The following is a 20,665-nucleotide window of genomic DNA, read 5'->3' as shown; positions in this document are numbered from 1 at the left end:
GGCCTGGCATACTGGGAGCCCGTAAGTAGAGGAGCATGGATGGGAGAGTATACAGCCCTTTTCCATTGCAATGTGTCCACCTTTTTCTATACTTTTCATGGAAGGCATCTCAATATAACAATAAAACAACATGCCCACATCTCATTTAACTGTCAGAAGGCCCAGAAAACATAAGTAAGCTTTTCTATAATCACATACCTAGTACATTATGGAGAGTAAACTAAGTTCTGACTATTCCTGGTTATAAATTTAAGCCAAGTACTTTTAATATATGGTATCGTTGGTCCATTCTCTTATATGCACATATCATGGGTAAAAGATGGGCAGCATGGAAGAAGGGTAGAGGGAAAGAGAGAAAGCAGGGAGAAATACTTTGAAACAACATAGCACATCTTATTTGTTCAGCTATCTGATCACATGGATACACTCTCCAATGCCTGTTGAACACTGGGGATGTTAATAGATTTTAATACCTTGATACGATGGAAAAGTATATACACAGGCACATGTGGGGGGGTTGTGTGTATATATATTTACATATATATACATACATACATATAATTTGCCATTATTTTGCTGTATTTGTTTATATTTTATTTCTCCTTGAGCATTTCTCCTTCATGCTTACTTGTGTTTGAGCAAGTGGTGTGTCTGTGCTTCAACATGTAAGTCATGATGTCTGGCAAGGAAGCTATATTTGCCAACAGAATCTTCTGGCTTGTTTTGAAAATTCTAAATTTATTCAGGTATAGGGTTCCAGAAACATAGAGTGTCCTATGCCCAGTGCAGAGCCCAACACGGAGCTTGAACTCACAATCCTGAGAGTATGACTTGAGCTCAGATCAAGAGTCAGATGCTTAGCTGACTGAGCCACCCAGGTGCCCCTGGATAATATTTTTAATATTCATGAATCCTCCCCAAGAGGATCATGTTTATGTTTCCACTCACAGATCAGGGGGACACTATTTACAGTTTGTGTGAATAATTATTGGCAAAAAGTGGATCTTATCTCTGATTATCTTCATAACCACACACAATTCTATCTCTTGCAGTATAAGATGTCAACAGTTCTGAACTTAAAGCACCTTAGGTTTCAATGCTTGGCCAGGACGAGTGGAGGAGCTTGGATCTTGCAGCTTCCCCTTGGATGTGGGCACCAAAGCTGTCAAAGACTTTCCCAACAGGCTGAGGGATGTAGTAGAGTCATCCTCATTTGGGGTTATCCAGAATTCTCTACACAGAAAGGTAGAAAAAGTATGTAAATTCTATAGCGGGATTAAACTTCTATGTCGTATGCTGCCTTGCCACTCAACAAGGAGAAGAGTTCTTGATCCCTGCATGTCAAAGTGGGGAGAGAGATTGGAATTGTTATTCCTGTTCCCTTGTATGCTTCAACAGGGATAAACAGAATCCCAGGAAGGACTGCCAAGATCCTCTTTGTAACAAATTTAAATTGGAGTGAAAAAGAAGAGAGAAACCAACAGTGACTCTTACCAGTAAGGGGATTCAGGCCTTCAGGTGCATTTCAGTTTCCCCACTTCCCTCTGTATTTTGTGTTCTTTGGGCATCTGCAACTGGTCCCCAATCCTGCTGCTGGGGTTGTGACACCCAGTGTCAAAGCAGAAAGGTTGTCCCCAACAGGTGTTTTAGAAAAGAAACCCCAGTGAATCAAGTATTTTTAATAGTCTGAAAAAATCATTTCAAAATACAAATATGTACATTTGCAAATATATACATATAGCTCTGCCTTAATATGGGCTTTGTTGACTTCTTTTCCTCTGCATCAGCCTTGAGAGTAACTCGGTCCATCCTCTTATTTTTTGACATTATATAATATGACATTCTAGGTCACTCAGGCCAACACACTGAAGTATAAAAATGGCTCTTCATAGTGTTCTGTCTCTCCAGTGTTAGTTACATTAACTTATTTCGCACCTTTGCATAACTGGGGCCTGCAATGTGAGTATTTTTGTTCTAGTTTCTCCCATATCTTCCATGGACATTTCTTTCTTTGTCCTATTTCACCATTCCCTTTTCTGCCTCTCTGGGTGCCCTGAAAGGAGCTGGAAAGAGGAAACTGACTTTTGTCTCTTGTCTACCCATCCCTATTCTGTGATCTTAGGGTTCTTCCTCTACTCTGAAAGGACAATTTCACTTATTCTACTTCTCGCAGGGCTGTTCTAAAACACATTCTAAAATAAAAAGGTCCATTTATCAAATGATAAGAAACTAATAAAGAATAATATAAATGATGGGCTGAGCCTCATTGTGTGGATGAAGTAAAATGTACACGGTTTCTGAAATGGATTGAATACTAAACTGCAATCTGGTCAGGGGTTTGAATTGCTAACGATGTACAGTTACTCATATAAAACAGAGTTAGAGAGGGTTTTTTTTCTTTTAATGTTTTATTATTTTATCTTTCAGAGAGAGACAGACAGAGCATGAATGGGGGAGGGGCAGAGAGTGGGAGACACAGAATCGGAAGCAGGCTCCAGGCTCTGAGCTGTCAGCACTCCCAAGCAGTGAGATCATGGCCTGAACAGAAGTTGGATGCTTAACAGACTGAGCCCCCAGGCGCCCCTAGAGAGAGTTGTTTTGATGAGTTAACTAGGAACACAGGCCCATCAATTAGTTTACAGCCCATGTGGCCATCCAAAGGCCCTACGCCCTAGACCCTAGATTACAAAATTAAGCTCTAGCTTTTTGCACTGTAACCATCTTCCACAAAGTCGTGTAAAGCTGCTAGTTGACTTGAATAAATTGAGTACAACACAAGATATTTTTCCTGGAAAGAGAAGATGCAATCTCAGCCTTGGATAGAAAAGATTTCCCTCGGCAGAGATTTAGGAGATAAAAACACAAGATACCTCCAGCATCCATGTTGCAGGCTTAAGTTAAGGGAATAAAAATACTTCAGGGGCTGAGTTGAGGAAGGGAGTCAAGGGAATGAACACCCACAGCCGCTGTAAGAGGAAATATGTATTTGAATATTCATAACACTCAAGGCAGTTTTAATAGGTAAGTATAGGTATTTCTTTCCTGAATCTACCACCTCACTTGGATGCATATTTATTCTCAATGATCTGGGGTGGTTACCATATCCCTTTTGCATCAGAGTTGTTCAAACTTTGATAAGTGGGGATCTTGTTAAATTACAGAGTATGATTCAGTAAGACCTGTAAATCCGCATTTCTAACAAATTCTCACGTGCTGCTGCTGATCTGCTGACCCATCTTGGCACCGTGTGAACCTCACAGAGAGGCAGTGTTCTAAGGTGGTCAGATTTGTGCGTTCATCAGCTGCACTGCCTAGATCCGAAGCCTGGCTCTGCTATATGATCTTGGGGAGCTTAATTAACCTTTCTGTACTTCCATTTGCTCCTCAGGAAAGATGAGAATAATGTTAGCTACTCCCAGGTTTTTGGGTAAGACTGAATGGGTTGATTTATATGAAGTGTTTAGAGGAGTTGATAGCACTGCTGGTTGTATATACAGTCTATCAAGTTTACCAAATCGAAAATACCTGTTTTGACCCAACTAGATACTTTGCATGCCACTTGGTTACAAAGGCAAAAGGTGACTAATTGGATCTTGTGTGCTTGTCCTACTTCTTCCCATCACCCTTGTCACAGGGCAGGACATTCACACGGGCCCGGTGATTTCACTTAGGATGATTGCGGCTAGTGACGGTGGTGTGCTCTTGGATTTTTCTGGATAAGGACCCAGCTGGACTTTTTGCTAAGTCCTCTTGAAGAGGAAATGGAGGAGCAGAGATGAGCTTCAGAGACTCATATAAATAGGTTGATTGAAACACAGTCTGATTTATGTACATAATCTCAGTGTATCCTCAAGACATCCCCATAGAATAAGTAATGGAAGCCCTGCTCTACTGAATAAGAAGGTATAACATGAGTGGGTGAACAAATTGATGTGATCTCACTGGTAAATGGCAGTGGTGTAGTATTAATCTAAATATGTCTGACTCCAGCATCAAATCATTTAATCAAAATTTATCCCTCCTCCACCAAAATAGATATTTTTTAAGTAGGCTTCATGCCCAGTGTGAAATTTATTTTGGCTCTCAAAATAAATAAATAAACTTTAAAAAAAAAAACTCCTCTCTTGAGGATTGGCATTTCAAGCAATGCGCAGCTCATGTTGAGGCTCGGTAATAATTACACAGTGAGAGAAATGATTGTGTTGTTTCAACATAACCGGTTTTTACTTTCTTTTTAATGTATGATTACAAATAGATCCCTTTATAATAGACACGCTTGATGAAAGAAACATTTCTTCAACAACCGATGAACGTTGATGGTAATCCCATTTTACTTCAGAATATGAATAGCTAAATAGTAACTTAATTCTGTCAGATATTGTGAATAAATTAGCTCCTGATAAAAGGGTGACGTAGTACTTAAAAGTCAGTAGTACTCGATGGAGTATAAAATGGCAGAAAAGGAGTAAAACATTCACCTGGATAGTCAACATACCGAACAAAATCTCATTATACTTGGATGCAGTCACTGCAATCCAACACTGACTATCTTTACTAATGGGTATGAATAGTAGCTAAAGCAACCATGATGCCATTTACCCAAGATTTTTTTCTATTTGAATACACACTATACCCTCATGACATTATCTATATACTTGAAACATTGTATTAATGCACTCTCTCTCTCTCCCTTACACATTGATTCAATAATTTGTCAGGGTACCTGGGAGGCTCAGTCAGTTAGGCATCCGGCTTTGGTTCAGGTCATGATCTCATAGTTCATGAGTTTGAGCCCTACACTGAGCTCTGTGCTGACAACTCAGAGCCTGGAGCCTGCTTTGGATTCTGTGAGTCTCTCTCTCTGCCCCTCTCCCACTCACACTCTCTCTCTCTCTCAAAAATAAATAAACATTAAAAAATAATTTAAAATAATTTGTTAACTATGTGTTGACATTTTCCTGCCTAGTAATTGCAAGGGCCACAAGAGTGAAAATGGTGCAATCATTTTGTCACGGAACTTGTAGGTGAATCCAAGAAGTGCAATCACAATACAATGTGTGGAAGACTTTGATAGTCCTGAACTAGAGACCTAATGGCAGAGTAGTGCAGTAGGATATCAAAAAAGTATTCTTAATTAAAGAATACCAACAGGGTTATCTATCTTCAATTTGGTAAAAATAGTTCATGACTGGGTACTTACCCATGCCATACGACCCAGAAAATATACCAGAGTTTCACACACAAACACAACACATACACTATACCTACAAATATAGTTTACCCCGACCGGTTCTGCTCAACATGCTTGCTGAGGATACCAGAAGTTATAAGATGGTATTTCCTTTATTTTTTGTTATTCTGTCTCAAATGATCAATTTGTATTTTTATTATTATTTTTAATGAGTTTTTAAATGTTATTTATTTATTTTGAGAGAGAGAGAAAGCACGAGCAGGGGAGGAGCAGAGAGAGAGAGGGAGAGAGAAAGAAAGAGAATCCCAAGCAGGCTCTGCACCGCCTCATAGATCAAGACGTGGGGCTCAAATTCATGAACCAAGAGACCATGACCTGAGGTGAAACTAAACGTCAGATGCTTAACCGACTGAGACACCTAGGTGCCCCTCAAAATGACCAATTTATATATTTTTTATTTTTAATGTTTATTTATTTTGAGAGAGAAACAGAGTACAAGCAGGGAGGGGCAGAGAGAGATGGAGACACAAAATCTGAAGCAGGCTCCAGGCTCTGAGCTGTCAGCAAAAAGCCTGACACAGGGCTGGAACTCATGAATGGTGAGGTCATAACCTGAGCTGAAGTTGGACACTTAACCAACTGAGCCACCCAGGCGCCTCCAAATGATCAATTTTTAAAAGGATGTGTTTTTCATTTCTAAAAAAGGTCATTCATCTCTACTTATATGTTGGTATTTGTTCATACCAAATGAAATTAGGAGAAATAAAAGCATTATTGAAAGTAAATCACTCTCCTATCTCTCTCCACAGGAGGGTACTGTTTCAAAAAGCAAAATCCTTCCCAGAGTCAAAGCAGAGTTTGAGGTCAGAGGAAGGGGAGGGGAGAGAGTGAATGATTTGATTGGCTCCCGCACAGAGACCTCTGCCTTTTCATCCAGATCCCTAGCGGGTGGCAAGTATTACTCTAGCTCAAAAAAACATCTTTCAGGAGGCTGTCTTTCAAGGGCAGCTAACGTCAGTGACCAGGGCCATCCTGTGGCAAGAAGAAGAGAGATGCTCCTGAAATTCTCAGGGCTGATCCTTTGGATTCAACTGGCATGTGAGTTTGAGAAGTTTCCAATCATGCTAACTGAAAATCCAAGGGGAATTAAAGGAAGAAAGGGAGAGGGTGAGGGAAGGAGGAGCGGGTGAGGAGGGAGGACAAATCACCCCAGGCTGGAAGAGTCCCCAGTTCCCTTCCCCAGCGCCCACTGCTTTGGTTTTCAACAGGGCAGGGCACCCAGCAACTGGAGCAGAGTCCTCGCTTTCTAAGCATCCAGGAGGGAGAAAACTTCAGTGCGTACTGCAACTCCACAAGCACGTTCCCCAGCTTTCAGTGGTACAGACAGATGCCCGGGGAAGGTCCGGTCCACTTGATGACATTATCCAGGGAAGGAGAAATGAAGAAGCAGAAGCGTCTCCTAGCGCGGTTTGGTGACGCAAGAAAAGACAGCTCACTGTTCATCATTGCCGCCCAGGCTGGAGATGCTGCCACCTACCTCTGTGCTGGGGCCACAGTGCTCCCAGGGCACCTGCCACCTGTACCCAAGCCCTGCTGCAGGCTCTGTCACACTGCTGCTGTGTGCCCCCGCCCCTCTCCTACTGTTGCTGACATGAACAGTGGTGACAGTCTCAGGCTCTCATGGAGCCATCTCCACTACCTTTCCAGCTCTTTCCCTCATACACTGAAGAACAGATTCCTCTGTCATAAGACGGCCTTCTAGAAATGTATCTCACTATTTGAACCAATAAAAATATGGGTTTATAGTTCCCTGGGGTAGGGAGTGGGGAGGAAAGAAGGGAATGGATAGAGAAGGAGAAAAGGAAGATATTGGTCAGAGTGCATCAATCATAATTCTGATGAGTCGTTCTGCTTTCCTAAAGACTGCAGCCAGGAATGGTTAGTACAAGGGGACAGAAATGAATGATTCTGCAGCTTTATTCTAGTAGAGTTGATGAAACTGGAGTGAAAGGCAGGAATATAGTAAAAAAAAAAATTAGAAAAAAGTAGTACTTTTCTGGCAGAAAAAAATGCTTACAGTCACATCCAACTATGATTCCAACTCAATTTGGTGGTTCTGAACTACTTGAACATTAACTAGAATTGCTTGTATTTACACAGGGTTTCCTTAGTGATTATTAGACTTTGAGTGGTAGATATCAATAACTTCACATTTTCAAGGCTGAAGAATATAGAATTCTTTTGGTTTTCCAAAAAAAAAATTTAGGGGCGCCTGGGTGCTCAGTCAGTTAAGCGTCCGACTTCGGCTCAGGTCATGATCTCACCACTCATCCATTCGAGCCCTGCGTCAGGCTCTGTGCTGACAGCTCAGAGCCTGGAGCCTGCTTTGGAGTCTGTGTCTCCCTCTCTCTTTGCCCCTCTCCCACTCCCACTGTATCTCTCATAAATGAATAAATGTTTAAAAAATTTATTTTATTTTATTTGAGTGTAGTTGACACGTCCTGGTACCTTCCTTTCAGGTGCACAACATAGTGATTCTACAAGTTTGTACATTATGCTGTGCTCACTGCGAGTGTAGTCACCATCTTTCACTATGCAATGCTATTAAAATATCATTGACCCTATTCTCTATGCTATGCTTTTTATTCCCATAAAATACGCTATGCCATATTCATTCCATAAGCAGAGGCTTGTATCTCCTACTCCCCTGCCTCCAGGTTGTGCCCCGCCCCCCCCACCTCTGGAAACCACCAGTTTGTTCTGAAGAAGCTAGAAGTTGACAGCTCTTTCTACCTGACAAGTCTTCCTCTGGCCCACTTTTATACTTGACAAATTCTATTTGTCTTTAAAGCAAGATGAGGAGCACCTGGTGGCTCAGTCAGTTAAGCGTCCGACTCTTGATTTCATGATCTCAGAGTTTGTGGGTTTGAGCCCTGCATCGGGTTCTGCACTGACAGAGTGGAGCCTGCTTGGAATTCTCTCTCTCCCTCTCTGTCTCTGCCTCCCCCCCCCCACTCTCTCTCAGAATAAATAAATAAACTTGAAAAAAGAACGTATCATGCTGAGTTGTTACTAATTAAATGAGATAAAATATACAAAATTACATGAGATCAGGTGCAACATATATACTCAACAAATGCCCTGTAAATAATATGATTATTAATGCCTCAAAGAAATGTTATCCCTGCTGTGACATTTTTACTGACTCTTCAAGGAGGAAAGACGTCATCCTTGCCTAATATTCTGGATCCCCACCTTAGTGGCCAGGAAAGCGGACACGGCAAGTTGCCAACCTACCCCACATTCTCTTCTGCCCTCTTATTAACAGAACCATCAATGTTGATTTAGGTAACTATCTTCCCACCTTAAAAAAAGCAAAAAACCTGGCTACCTTTCACATCCTTTTTTACAACAAAGGGCTGCACGTAGCACAGTTCTGACGAATGAGACATAATCAGAAACCTGCTAGGAGTTTCCGTAATGTGTTTGCTTTCCTGCCACAGCACTACTTCTTCCGGATCCCTTCGCCAACTCCTCTTCAGGGAACACGGAGGTTGTGACTTATGATCAAGGAAAGCCCAGGCATGGGTCTCCTCCCCAATCCCACATTCATCCTCTAGAAGCCAAGTCAAGTCCCTTCTCCAGATTATTTGTGCATGAAAACTCTGAATAAACCATGATCTGGTTGAATTTTTTGTTCCTTGTGGCTAAACACAATCCTAACTCTAGTGGAACGGACATAAAATGGTGTGATTTTCTGAGTTCATATGTAAGTGAGGAAAAAAGATGTGAAGCAAGTGCTGTGTTTATACAAGGAAGGCACCTGCATTTATACTGATTTTATGTACTTGTTGAAGTATTGGTGTTCCCATAATTTTTATTAAGAACAAAACCTTCATCTTCCATGCCAGGAGGCCTCATTTCAAAATTTCCATCAATTTCTTACACTTATGGGAGAATATGGATTTCAGATTCTCATCCAAAGTCTTTTCACTACAGACAATATCCATTTCCATGAAAATATGTAATAACTGCAGTTTTACATTTTTCTCACTCGTAGATTCCAGAGGTGATTTTGTTGTTGCTTTTAATTCTATATTGCTCCAGTAAGCAAATCCAAAGGCATTTCCTGAAAGTTTTATCATAGGGGACTCCTTCATTGTGAAGATCATAAGTAGAAATTAAAGCTAAAAAAATAAATTCTAATTCTCCGTGGTATAAAAAGGGAAAGGCACTCTCCCAGTCTATTTCCTTAGAGTATTTACTTTAGAAGTTATGAATCCTTTCTCTGCCCCGTTGAGTCGTGTAAATCTTCCAAAAAGCTGACTAAGCCTCTTGTCAATTTTACAACCCAGGGATGCTCCTCTCAAGCATCTGGACACCATCTCACTGAAATGTAATCATTAGGAAAGATGGAGCTCCTGCCTCCCAGCTTCTGCGGGAGGAGAGGAGCCTGAATTCCTTTCACAACTTGCTCTTAAGTGGCAAACTCACCTTCTGTCCTAAAGATAGGAGACATTTCTCTTTCACATTTCTCTTTCAGATAAAGGCAATTAGAAAACACAGGTAGCTACCCCAATTCCCATGGAGATTGAGGAGAAACTATGACAAACAACACTGTCAAGTCCTCTTACCTGAGAACTAGTTACTCTTCATGTTGAGAAAACACTTGTAAAGGGTTGCATCTGCCAGGCTATACAAACGGGTAAAACTTTTGTCTGTTTAAGAAAATTTTTTAATGTTTATATATCTTTTAGACAGAGACAGAGCATGAGCAGGAGAGGGTCAGAAAGAGAGGGAAAAAGAATCCAAAGCAGGCTCCAGGCTCTGAGCTGTCAGCACAGAGCCTAATTTGGGGATCATGATCAGAGCTGAAGTCGGACACTTAAACAGCTGAGCCACCCAGGCACCTCTTGTCAGTGTTTTGCACTCTCTTTAACAAATTGCCTGTGGTGCACGTTGCATTCTGACTTTATAATTCCTTAGTAATAAAACCGTTTTCTTTCTTTTCTCCCATTGTGGAGAGGTGTTCTGGACTGAAAGGAGAGTTTGTATTCATTTCCCCAGAAGATGGTGTCTCTATAATCACTGTTCTTCGATGTCTCTCTCCCTGAAAGGTGACACGACACTATGAAAACACCCAGAACTTCCCACGGCCCTGCCACTTAGTGGCTGGGTAACTCCGGGCATTTTATAATAGCTTTGTGAGCATCAATTTCCTCCTAAGTACCTTGGAGATAAGTACGGTACTTACTTTACTGTGTTGTGTCGTCATGAGGATTAACCGTGTTTTGTGAATTGCCTAGTACAGTGGATTAAAAATGAAAAAACTTGAAAGTAGGAACCACAGCTTGGCTCAGGTACCTCATTGGGTCTCGGTATATGTTCTGTAGAGGGAATATGGAAAGGACTTTCCTGCTTTCAAGGAACTCCCTCTCATGGTGACTGGACTCCCTCTCATGTTTACCACTTCCCACAGCCGTTGGTCTCCTAAACATATGAGCTGAAGAATCCTCTGACCTCTATTGCTCCACCTCTATTTGGAGTAATCATTTCTAAGAGCACTTTGGACACACTTGTGCTCTAAGTGCTCTAGAAACACACCATTGATGCCAAAGGTCACACTCAGAGACTGTAGGTTAGGAGCTGCACTCTGTACATAACATGGTGTCAGCCCCATGTTAGTCCACAAGGGAACCCTCTAACCTGAGAAAAGTGTGTTTATGCTTGTAGGATTCATTTCTAAATGAAGAATGAAAATCCCTGAAGCAGAGGGTTATGAATTTAGGCCAGGACAGAAGAGGAGGAGCAAGAGAATATGTGGGCCAGGGAATTGTTAGTAATGCACACGACCCTGCTTTCTCATCACCCATTTTTTTTTTATCCTCACAAGCCAAAATGAAGTTGGAGATTAAAATAAAACAATCTGTGAGGCCCCTGAGTGGCTCAGTTGGTTAGGTGTCTTACTTCGGGTCAGGTCATGATCTCACGTTCATGGGTTCGAGCCCTACATCGGGCTCTGTGCTGACAGCTCAGAGCCTGGAGCCTGCTTCGAATTCTGTGTCTCCCTCTCTCTCTGCCCCTCCCCTGATTGTACTCTGTCTCTCTCCCCCTCCCTCTCTCTCTCTATCTCAAAAATAATTAAACATTAAAAAACTTTTTTTTAATAAGACAAAACAATTTGTTTCATATTTCTGTAACTTTGGACTTTCCTGAATCCATACTTTTTAGTATGAGGGACCAATATTAGCTTTCATTTATTTTTCTAGAAATTGTTGTTCCTTTCTAAACCATGCTCTTACCTTCTATAAGATCAAAAACTCAAAGATAAGAAAAATAAAAGCAAAGAAAGAGGCAAAGAAAAAAGAGGAGAAGTGCATATGGGCAGAAGCAGGTGGAGAATCAAAGGGTAAAAGAAAATGGCAGAGGATTGTTTGAACCGAAAATCATTGCCTGTATGAATTTCTCAACAGCAGCATTTGGGGAGAGGGGTTTTCCTGCGCATTGTAGGTACTTAAAAGCGGGTTTGGTTTCTACTCAATAGATGCCCCGTGTGACAATCAAAAACGTCTCCAGGCATTGCTTAATATGCCCCGGGGAGCAATAGTCTTGATTAAAAACTAATGATCTGCATGTTAAATTGATAAAGTAGAAACTTTCAGGAGATAGAGAGGAAGGATAGATATTTCAGATACTATATATACATTCCTAAAAGTTTTTACTCTATCGATTTAACATATAGACTATTTAATATTCACTTCCTCAGTCCTTTTCATACACGCATATACATACTTCATATATATTTTAGAAATATACAAAAAACTGAGGGAGTATGTATATTTCTTTCTACTATTATGATATATTTCTTATTTCTACACTGTTGCTATATCCTGAACAGCTATCATATCATTTGACTTTGATAAATTCAACAAATAAGATACATGGAATGTAAAAAATGGAAGTAGGTTATATATTTGCATTATTTATGTGCTAATATTATATGTAATGTATACATATAATTTATATGTAGCAAGTCATTCACAACTGAGAAAAATGTCTCAGTCTGATCTTGTCCCAGGTTTCAGTTTAGTTAGTATCTCTTACTTACAATATATAAACTATTTCTCTATTTTCCCTCTAAGCTAACATCTCTCCATTTTTCATACAAATTATTCTACATATACTCAGAGTTTAAAGAAAAAAATATTCTTAAATGCTAAAATGACAACTCTCCATTATCCCCAAAACACAGCACGCACGCGCATGCGCACACACTCACGGGCTCAAGCAAGTACCCTACAGTGTTGAGATAGTGAACTAAGCCACAAGTAGGTGGAACTTCCCACTACAAAGCTGAGGGAAGGTGCTTAGAAGCGGCTGCTGCCAAATCTATATCAGGAAGCTGGTGGGTTACAGCAACAAAGTTAGCCCCAAATTCAAAGTCTGATGCATATCGATATTTAAAGGACTTGCCATTAAGGTGTGTCCATACCGCTCAAGAGTAAAAGACCATGCAGACACAAATGAGGGTCTTGCTGGGCTTCCTGTGGATACAGATTTTCTGTGAGTTGAGAACATCCCAAAGGGGACCTGAAGAAATTTCACAGCTGAGTTTGGGAAGATGCAAGGGAGGAAAGGAGAGATGGAGGAAGAGAGAGAACACCAGTCTGTTGGGCTGCATCTTCTACTATGAGGATGGAAACTAGAGAAAAGTCTTCTGCACTTGGCTTTCCTGCATGGCTACAGTCATTTTGCAGTGACCCTCAACTGTGCCTATTTTTCTCTTTCTCAACAGGGTTGAGAGTGCGGATGGAGGTGGAGCAGAGTCCTGCAGTCCTGATCCTCCAAGAGGAGAGAAATACCTCAATGATGTGCAATTTTTCAATTTCTGTAACCAGTGTCCAGTGGTTCCAACAAAATCCTGAAGGAAGCCTCCTACATTTGTTGTACTTCACTTCTGAAATGCAGCAAAAAGGAAGACTAATATTCACACTCAACAACCAGGGACGTAATAGCCACCTGTACATCACAGACTCACAGCCTGGGGACTCCGGCACTTACTTCTGTGCTGTGGAGGCACAGTGCTCTCCAGACACCTGCAGCCTGTACATGAAGCCCTAGCTGGAGACTAACCCAACCCACAGAGGGAGGCAGGGCCCCAGTATGATTAGAATGGCATATCCATTGCCTTGCCTCTCCTGAGTCAGGCAGAAAGCATTTCTAAATGCACTACAACTTGACACTACAGTGCAGGCACCTATGTGGTTCATCCTGAGATCTCTTTTTGGGCTAGTGTTTCTACATAAATACTATAGATGGATCAACTCTCTCATTTCTGATTCTGTCTTTCTGGACAGAATGAGCAGTCAGCTCAGTGTGGAGCAGAGCCTCCCGCCTTCATCTCTACAAGCAAGAAAGCACCAATCTCACCTGTGTCACTTCTGCATCTTTTGAACTTACATTGGTACATACAGAACCTTGAAAAAAGCGGCATGATCCTTTTTCTAATATACATAAGTGGGGAATAGAAAGAGGAGAAAACACCAAAGGGCCACATAGGTATGAAGGATGGGCAGTGCCTTCTGCATCGCAGCCCAGAAACTCAGCCACCACTTCCATGTTGTGGAGGCACAGAGCCTAAAACCTGAATCCAGACAGGTGGCCGCAGTCACCATACCCAGCTACATGGGAGAGATGCGTGTATGCTTTGCCTCACTTCTAACATGGTGTTGAGAAGTGCACACTTGATCAATCAAAGTGGACAAAATACTTGACTCCACTTTCAAAGAACTTGGAAATGCTGATGAATATTCAACCTAGTAACAACCATCTCTGGCTTAAACTAAACCATTCTTAACATGCTAACCCCTAAATCAGGGAAATTGGAAATCATGAATATGCTATATCACCTTGAGCAAGTGAGTCGCTCTTTTTCTACCTCGGAATCCTCATGTAGGCAAGAGGGATCTTTTCCATCACCATTACTTGTATTTTCATACATTCAATCACTCAACAAATATTTACTGAACACCTGTGAGATCCTGGATAGGGGGCTTTGAACAAATGAAGAGCTCCTTCCCTCATTGAAGATACAGTTTAGTCGGGAGCACGTTTCTGTTATCGTAAAGTCCCTATAAACTAAGAGAAGAACAAAATTGGGAGAGAAAATGGTATTATGAAAACAGTCAGAGACAACTTTCTGGAACATTTGACGCCCCAGCCTGAAACCTAATAGGTTAATAGGAGTTCATCCGGCTGAAGCATGGAAGAGGGTGGAGGAAAAGTGTTCTGGGTCAAGGAAAAGTGAGCGCAAGGGCAGGTGCTTATGTGTGTGTGTGTGTGTGTGTGTGTGTGTGCGCGCGCGCGCGTGTGTGTGTCTGTATGTGTTTGTATGAAGGAAAACATATCATGGCAAATTTAAGTTCTAAAATACAATTTGCAAGTGAGGAAACACGGTGCATGGATGACTCTCATGCTGTGAGAGCCTTAAAATGAATAAGATCCTTGAAATTTGCTGTCTGTATATTACAATGCAGTAAGATGAAGGATATGGGGAGCACTTAGCTTAAGTACTCACAGAGCAGGGCAGGGATAACTGCGCTGAGGACCAATAAAAAGAATTGTGAAACTAATTAATAAGAAATATTACTTTTCTAGAGACCCTGATTCCTTTTTAAATGCAGAAAGCATTTCTAAATAAGTGGCAAGAGGTATGATACATATGATACATAAACATGATACATTTTGACTATTGAACAAAACTGACAATTGCTTTTAAAGGAGAGGAAATATGTGAGAGTGTTAATCTTAGGAGAAAGGGATTTCCTGGTTCTTGCGGTATAGCTGCGAGTGAAATTATCTTCCAAGAAAACATCTGAAAGAACTTTTTTCAAGGAATACAGACAGGGATCACTTACAATCCTCGGGAGGAAGCAAGCCTGCCAAGGGATTCCCGCATACACCCAGCATTTCTCTCCTGGGGGTATTTTCTAAACCTTAGCATATGGACTTGGAGCCCCAGCGGAGAGCAGCAGCCTTGCTTGAAGGCAAAAACAGAGATCAGAATTAGGGCTGTTAATATAATGGGGCTTTGAGGAAAATGAGTATTGGAGAGAAATGAGCCTCATATAATAGGACTGTGAAAACTGAATAGGGGGTTTTCTGAGCCTACACTTAAGCTGCATATGCACAGAGAGAGACATTGGAAAGCCTAGCAGAAAATAGCTTCTGAAGGTCTAAAAGCTCCAAGATTTCAGAGCTTGCACTGTGCTGGGAAGACATTGGAGTGAAGACATCTTGGTAAACGCCTTGGACTTTCCACTGAGTCACCAGAATAGGACTGAAGTAAGGGCTATGACCTAGAAAAAAAAAAAACTGGAAAACAAAAATCTTGCAAACACTTAACTCCAACTATAATGAACCGGGTTTCTCCCAGCACTCTGAGATACAATTTGCTTGTTTGCTTTTGAAATCTAATACCATCCCCCACAAAGTAAATTTGTCAATCTTCTTCTTAAAATCAAACTAAAGAGCTCCGCCTTTGTGAGGTCTTCTCCGACTCCACATTTCTACCTTTCTCAGTAGAACGAACTGATAACCATTAGGTTTTTGTCATTAAGAACCCTTATAGATCATGCCATGTAGTAACGATGTAGTCTTTCGATTTAGACCACCAGATATTTAAAATGGAAGATTATTTCATAATCATGTTTAAAACCTTAACCAAGCACAGTCCCTCAGAGAAATGAAATAAATGTTGATAAAATATGTAACTGCATGAATGACTCAGAAGACATTCCTTCACTAGAAAGTTTGAATTGTATAGGTTTAAACTACATAATATGAAACAGGGACAAATTATCACATTGTCCTGAATTGGATAGCTAATGTAACTTCCCAGCATGTTAGTTTCATTATTATTCAAATAAAAACTTTAAATGTTTCTTCCCATATAAAATATGCATTGGAAATTATTTTATTTTGTGTTCTGTATCTTTGTTCAAACTAATTCCAAAAAATTATTTTGAGATTTATCATTAGCTGTAATGGCGAGTTGCCATATTGATTTAGTGGTGAAAGCACGATAGATTCTCTTGCCTCTTCCATTGGATTAAACTGGGGAAACATATACTATATACAGATCAAGAGTGAAGGCAAACAAACATGTCTTCTTTTGGCATCTTCTGGTACCTTTCAGGTTTATGGCTTCATGGTGCTTATAAACTTTATAGGATTATGTAATGTTTTCTCATTTGCAAATACAGAACACCCTAAATGATCACATCTAAGTTCTCAGAGAGAAAATCCAATGCAGAGGATGATTTAATGCAGGGAATAAGTTTTGTTGGGTTGATTTATGATTTTAAGGTAAGTGTCCAGAACTTATATCAGATCTAATTGCCTTGTGGCATCTATTCATTCAGAGCAAACACGGACACCTCTGAAGTCCATGTTAGAATGCAATTATGTTAAAGTCTAAGCTATCGGGGCACCTGGGTGGCTCAGCTGTTTGAGCGTCTGGCTTCAACTCAGGTCATGATCTCACAGATTGTGAGTTTGAGCCCTACGTCAGGCTCTGTGCTGACAGCTCAGAGCCTGGAGCCTGCTTCAGATTCTGTGTCTCCCCCTCTCTCTGCCCCTCCCATGATCATGCTCTATCTCTCTCAGTCTCTCAATGACAAATAAATGTTAAAAAAATTTTTTTAAAGGCTAAGCTATTAAACTCTTTGTATTCTAAGTTTTTAACCTCATACCTTTGTGTCCTCCCAAACACCACCAATCTCTTATTTTAACTTTTTTAATGGGGGAGGGATTGCAAATTGATCTTAAGGAAACACAGAAATGCATTTGCAGAATTTTTCTACATGTGGACTAAAGGGGGCAGTGCTTCCCCTCATGAAGATAAAAAGCTAAAAACAGTACTATTCATATGTGAAATAGAAGCCTCCGTGGAAGGAAATGAATGAAGTACAGGAAGCTGAAGTCACATTTATGGTTGCTTGGGCAGGAGAGAAGGCGACCTGAGTCCACAGGAGAAATGGGCAAGCTCCTAGGAGTATCACTGTTGATGCTGTGGCTTCAGCCGGACTGTGAGTTCTGGGTGGGAGGTCTGAATACAGTAGGAAACCTCCAAGAAGTACCACAAGGCGGAAAGAGGAGACTGTTGGGAAGTTTTGTTTTATTTTGTTTTGTTTTCTAGCTCATGCTGGTTTTCTACGGGGGGCCTTTAAGAATAAAACTTAAAATCTGTTACTCTCTTTCCAAACAGGGGTGAATAGTCAACAGAAGAATGGTGCTCAGCAGCAGGTTAAGCAAAGTCCATCCCTGAGCATGCAGGAACGAGAGATTTCTATTCTGAACTGTGACTACAATAATAACAATTTTGATTACTTCTTATGGTACAAACAATACCCTGCTAAAAGTCTCGAGTTCGTGATATCAATACGTCTAACTATGGATAAAAACAAAGATGGAAGATTCACAGTCTACCTCAACAGAAGTGCCAAGCACCTGTCTCTGCACATCTCAGCCTCCCAGCCTGCAGACTCAGCCTTGTACCTCTGTGCAGCAAGGGCACAGTGCTCTCCAGGCACCTGCAGCCTATACACAAAGCTGCAGCTGGGCCCATGCCTCTTTGGGGGTTCATACTTGGAGGCACATACTTGCTTCCACTGAAACAGAGCAGTAAGAGAGGGTGAGCTTTAAAGTAGGTGAGTAGGATGAGCTTTAAGGAAGATCAGATACATAGTAAGTAGGTGAGTTAAGGATGTTCCTTGGGCTTTAGGGTGTCACAGACTCTAGTCATTCTCCTTTTTCACCTTCAGAGAGAGGTTGCTGGTTTAACTAAAGCACCAGGCTCTGGTGATGCTTTGATCCCACCAGACCCTGCAATGAGGGTATATTTCCTCTGCAGAGTTCGGGAAAAGACACCCTTGGGACGGGGAGCCAGCGTTCTGCTGCCAGTCCTCCCAGTGAACGTTTGTGTGCCTATAAGCACCAGCCATTATATGCTTCGTTTTTGTGTTAAATGAACAAAATAATCCCTAGTTATTGCTTCTGAATAACTGTGCCTTTACATTCAATGCATTTCAGGATGTGTATGTTTTAAGCCACATTCATTTATTTGTTTTATCACTCACAAGATGCTTCTAGGCATTGCTTCAGCAGATCACTTACTGTGTATTCTTTTCCCCAGGCAGACATCGAACTATTTGGCACACTGTCCATCAGTAAAAGGTGCTGCCCTGTGGGTCGTCATAATAAATACAGGCATGTCATGAACATACCAGCTGCAAGGATCTTGTTTTGCGTAGCCATCTTGACTTTCCGTTGAGATGGATACATCGCACTTGAACTTGATGCAGTTCAAAGAACGATGAACCAGGCCAAGATAACTCTAGGATCATAAGAACTTAGAAGACGTAAGAAATATCCCAGATATATTTAACATGATTTATAAATTATTCAATTTTAGCTATAAAGTTCCATTACAATGGACAGAAATGATTGCCATTTCTACTTACCCTATTTCATGTCTGTGTATGAGAGAGGCTATAATATGCCAATAGATTGATATATTTTCTACTTTTCTAAGACTATATAAAAAGTCATACTAGAAAAGGGAATGCTATATACAATCTAATCCCTATTATTTTTGCTCAAGCTCTTTATACTACAATGTTCACATTTTATTCATTCCTACATTCATCATTCTATATCCTTTTCGTGTTTGATATACTTGAGAAGTGACATTAATAAAGAGTTACTTTCTACTATTGACCTTCGCCATGAGTGTGCTAGGTCATCATGAGCAAGTGATCAACTTTTTAGCATCTTATATCAGGACTTCATGAGTAGTGCAAGGACAACGATTTCCAGCTAACATTGCTCTCAGATTTTATTCATTCAATCTATCAACAATTGTTCATCAAGTAACTGCTGAGTTCTATATACAGAGAACTTAAAAAGAGCTATAAGGAAATGCATAGTATCTTTTGTCACTCAATTTATATTCTAAAATGAACCAAGAACCAAACTTAAGAAAGCAAAGGGTGATCTGAAGGCATCTGGCATCCCGTCCCCACCCAGTCTTAGAAGTGAGTCAAAGACAGTGTAGAGTCTATGATGTGAGGCCCAAGCCGAGACCCAAAGGTTAGGAAGTTAATCAGGTTGAAGGCAGTAAAGACCATAGTGAATGTCAAGACAGAAGGCCAAGATTATATCTTGAATAAAATTGTATGTATGTATGTATTTATTTATTTATTTATATTTCTCAAACTAACACTGCAAGGGAGGCATAGTCTCAATTTTACAAAAGAGCCATCATAATCTTTGTGGGTTTGCCAGATGAGTTCTCTACTTACTTGAGATTCCTCTAATAGTTTATTCGTTTGACACCCAACATGTGCCTTAGACTTGAACAGAGGAGATGCAATAAAAAAAGAAATAGACATTGTGTATGCCTTCAGGAAGCATGTAATACTGTGCAGTGTGTTACAAAATAGGGTAATGAAAGCTAGCACAGGAGGCAAATAAAAAGGCAAGGCTACCTGGGAGAGGTGATGTCTAAATTAGGACATAAGAGCATTCATCAAAGAGGGATTCGGGCAGAGTATTACCGGAAAAGAGAAATAGAATGTGCAAAAGTATAAAGACAAAATTAGTTTAGGAGAATTACATTAAAGGAATTCAAAATGGCTGGAACATACAACTCAAAATAGGCAACAGTAAATATAGAACTAAAGCAATAAGCAGAAGCCACTTTGTGAAAATAATTATAAGCCATTATAAGATGCCTGTACATTATCTTGAAGGCATTAATGCGCACTAAAAGGGATCTGAACAAGCAAATGGTACAATGAAATGTTATACTATTTGAAATATTATTCGGTTTTTATATATGCATATATATGTTTATATATAATTGCATATATATTTTTCCCTTGATTTTTCTTTTTCTGTTCATCCTGTAATAATTCTTTCTCTAACACAGTACTTTGATAGGCTCCTCCTTACAGCAAGAAAAAGACCTAGCTTGGATGTAAACTTATTAAAGAAAAGCCGAAATCCACCTTTTAATCAACATTTCTCAGCTTGGCCACAGGGAAGCATTGGGTGTGTAGCGCTGCATGGAGAGTGAAAGGTGCGAATCTCTCTGGCTGGTTGTCCCCACAGCTGCAGTGTGTGCTGGAAACAATTGCAACAGGCCTCGCTCGGAACTTCACCGCTGCTGGATGGACAGAGTTCCAATTTGTCATAAGATATATAAAGCATGAAAGAGTGTCATATCCACCCTACCATGTAAAACCAGAGAAACAGCAAAATCATAACTTTGCTTTTACCTATTTGAGACCTGAAGTCACAGGGAAACCAAGGAGGCTGGATTGCAAAGAGGAGCAGGCTTCTCCAAGGACGCTAGGCATGCGGACTGGCCCTGCATCAGCAGAGCATAGGTAAAACCGGTGCTGGCTGCCA

At 40.7% G+C, this 20,665-nt stretch overlaps 1 gene segment (V, D, J or C); it reads left to right on the top strand.

Moving 5' to 3' along the window:
- Positions 1-20,665, top strand: part of LOC115301965 — a 550,585-nt gene that overhangs the window by 158,156 nt on the left and 371,764 nt on the right.

Source organism: Suricata suricatta, chromosome 9 (genome assembly GCF_006229205.1).
Source record: "Suricata suricatta isolate VVHF042 chromosome 9, meerkat_22Aug2017_6uvM2_HiC, whole genome shotgun sequence".
Taxonomy (NCBI): Eukaryota; Metazoa; Chordata; class Mammalia; order Carnivora; family Herpestidae; genus Suricata; species Suricata suricatta.
The sequence above is the reverse complement of the archived record's forward strand: the minus strand, read 5'-3'. Positions and strand labels throughout refer to the sequence as shown.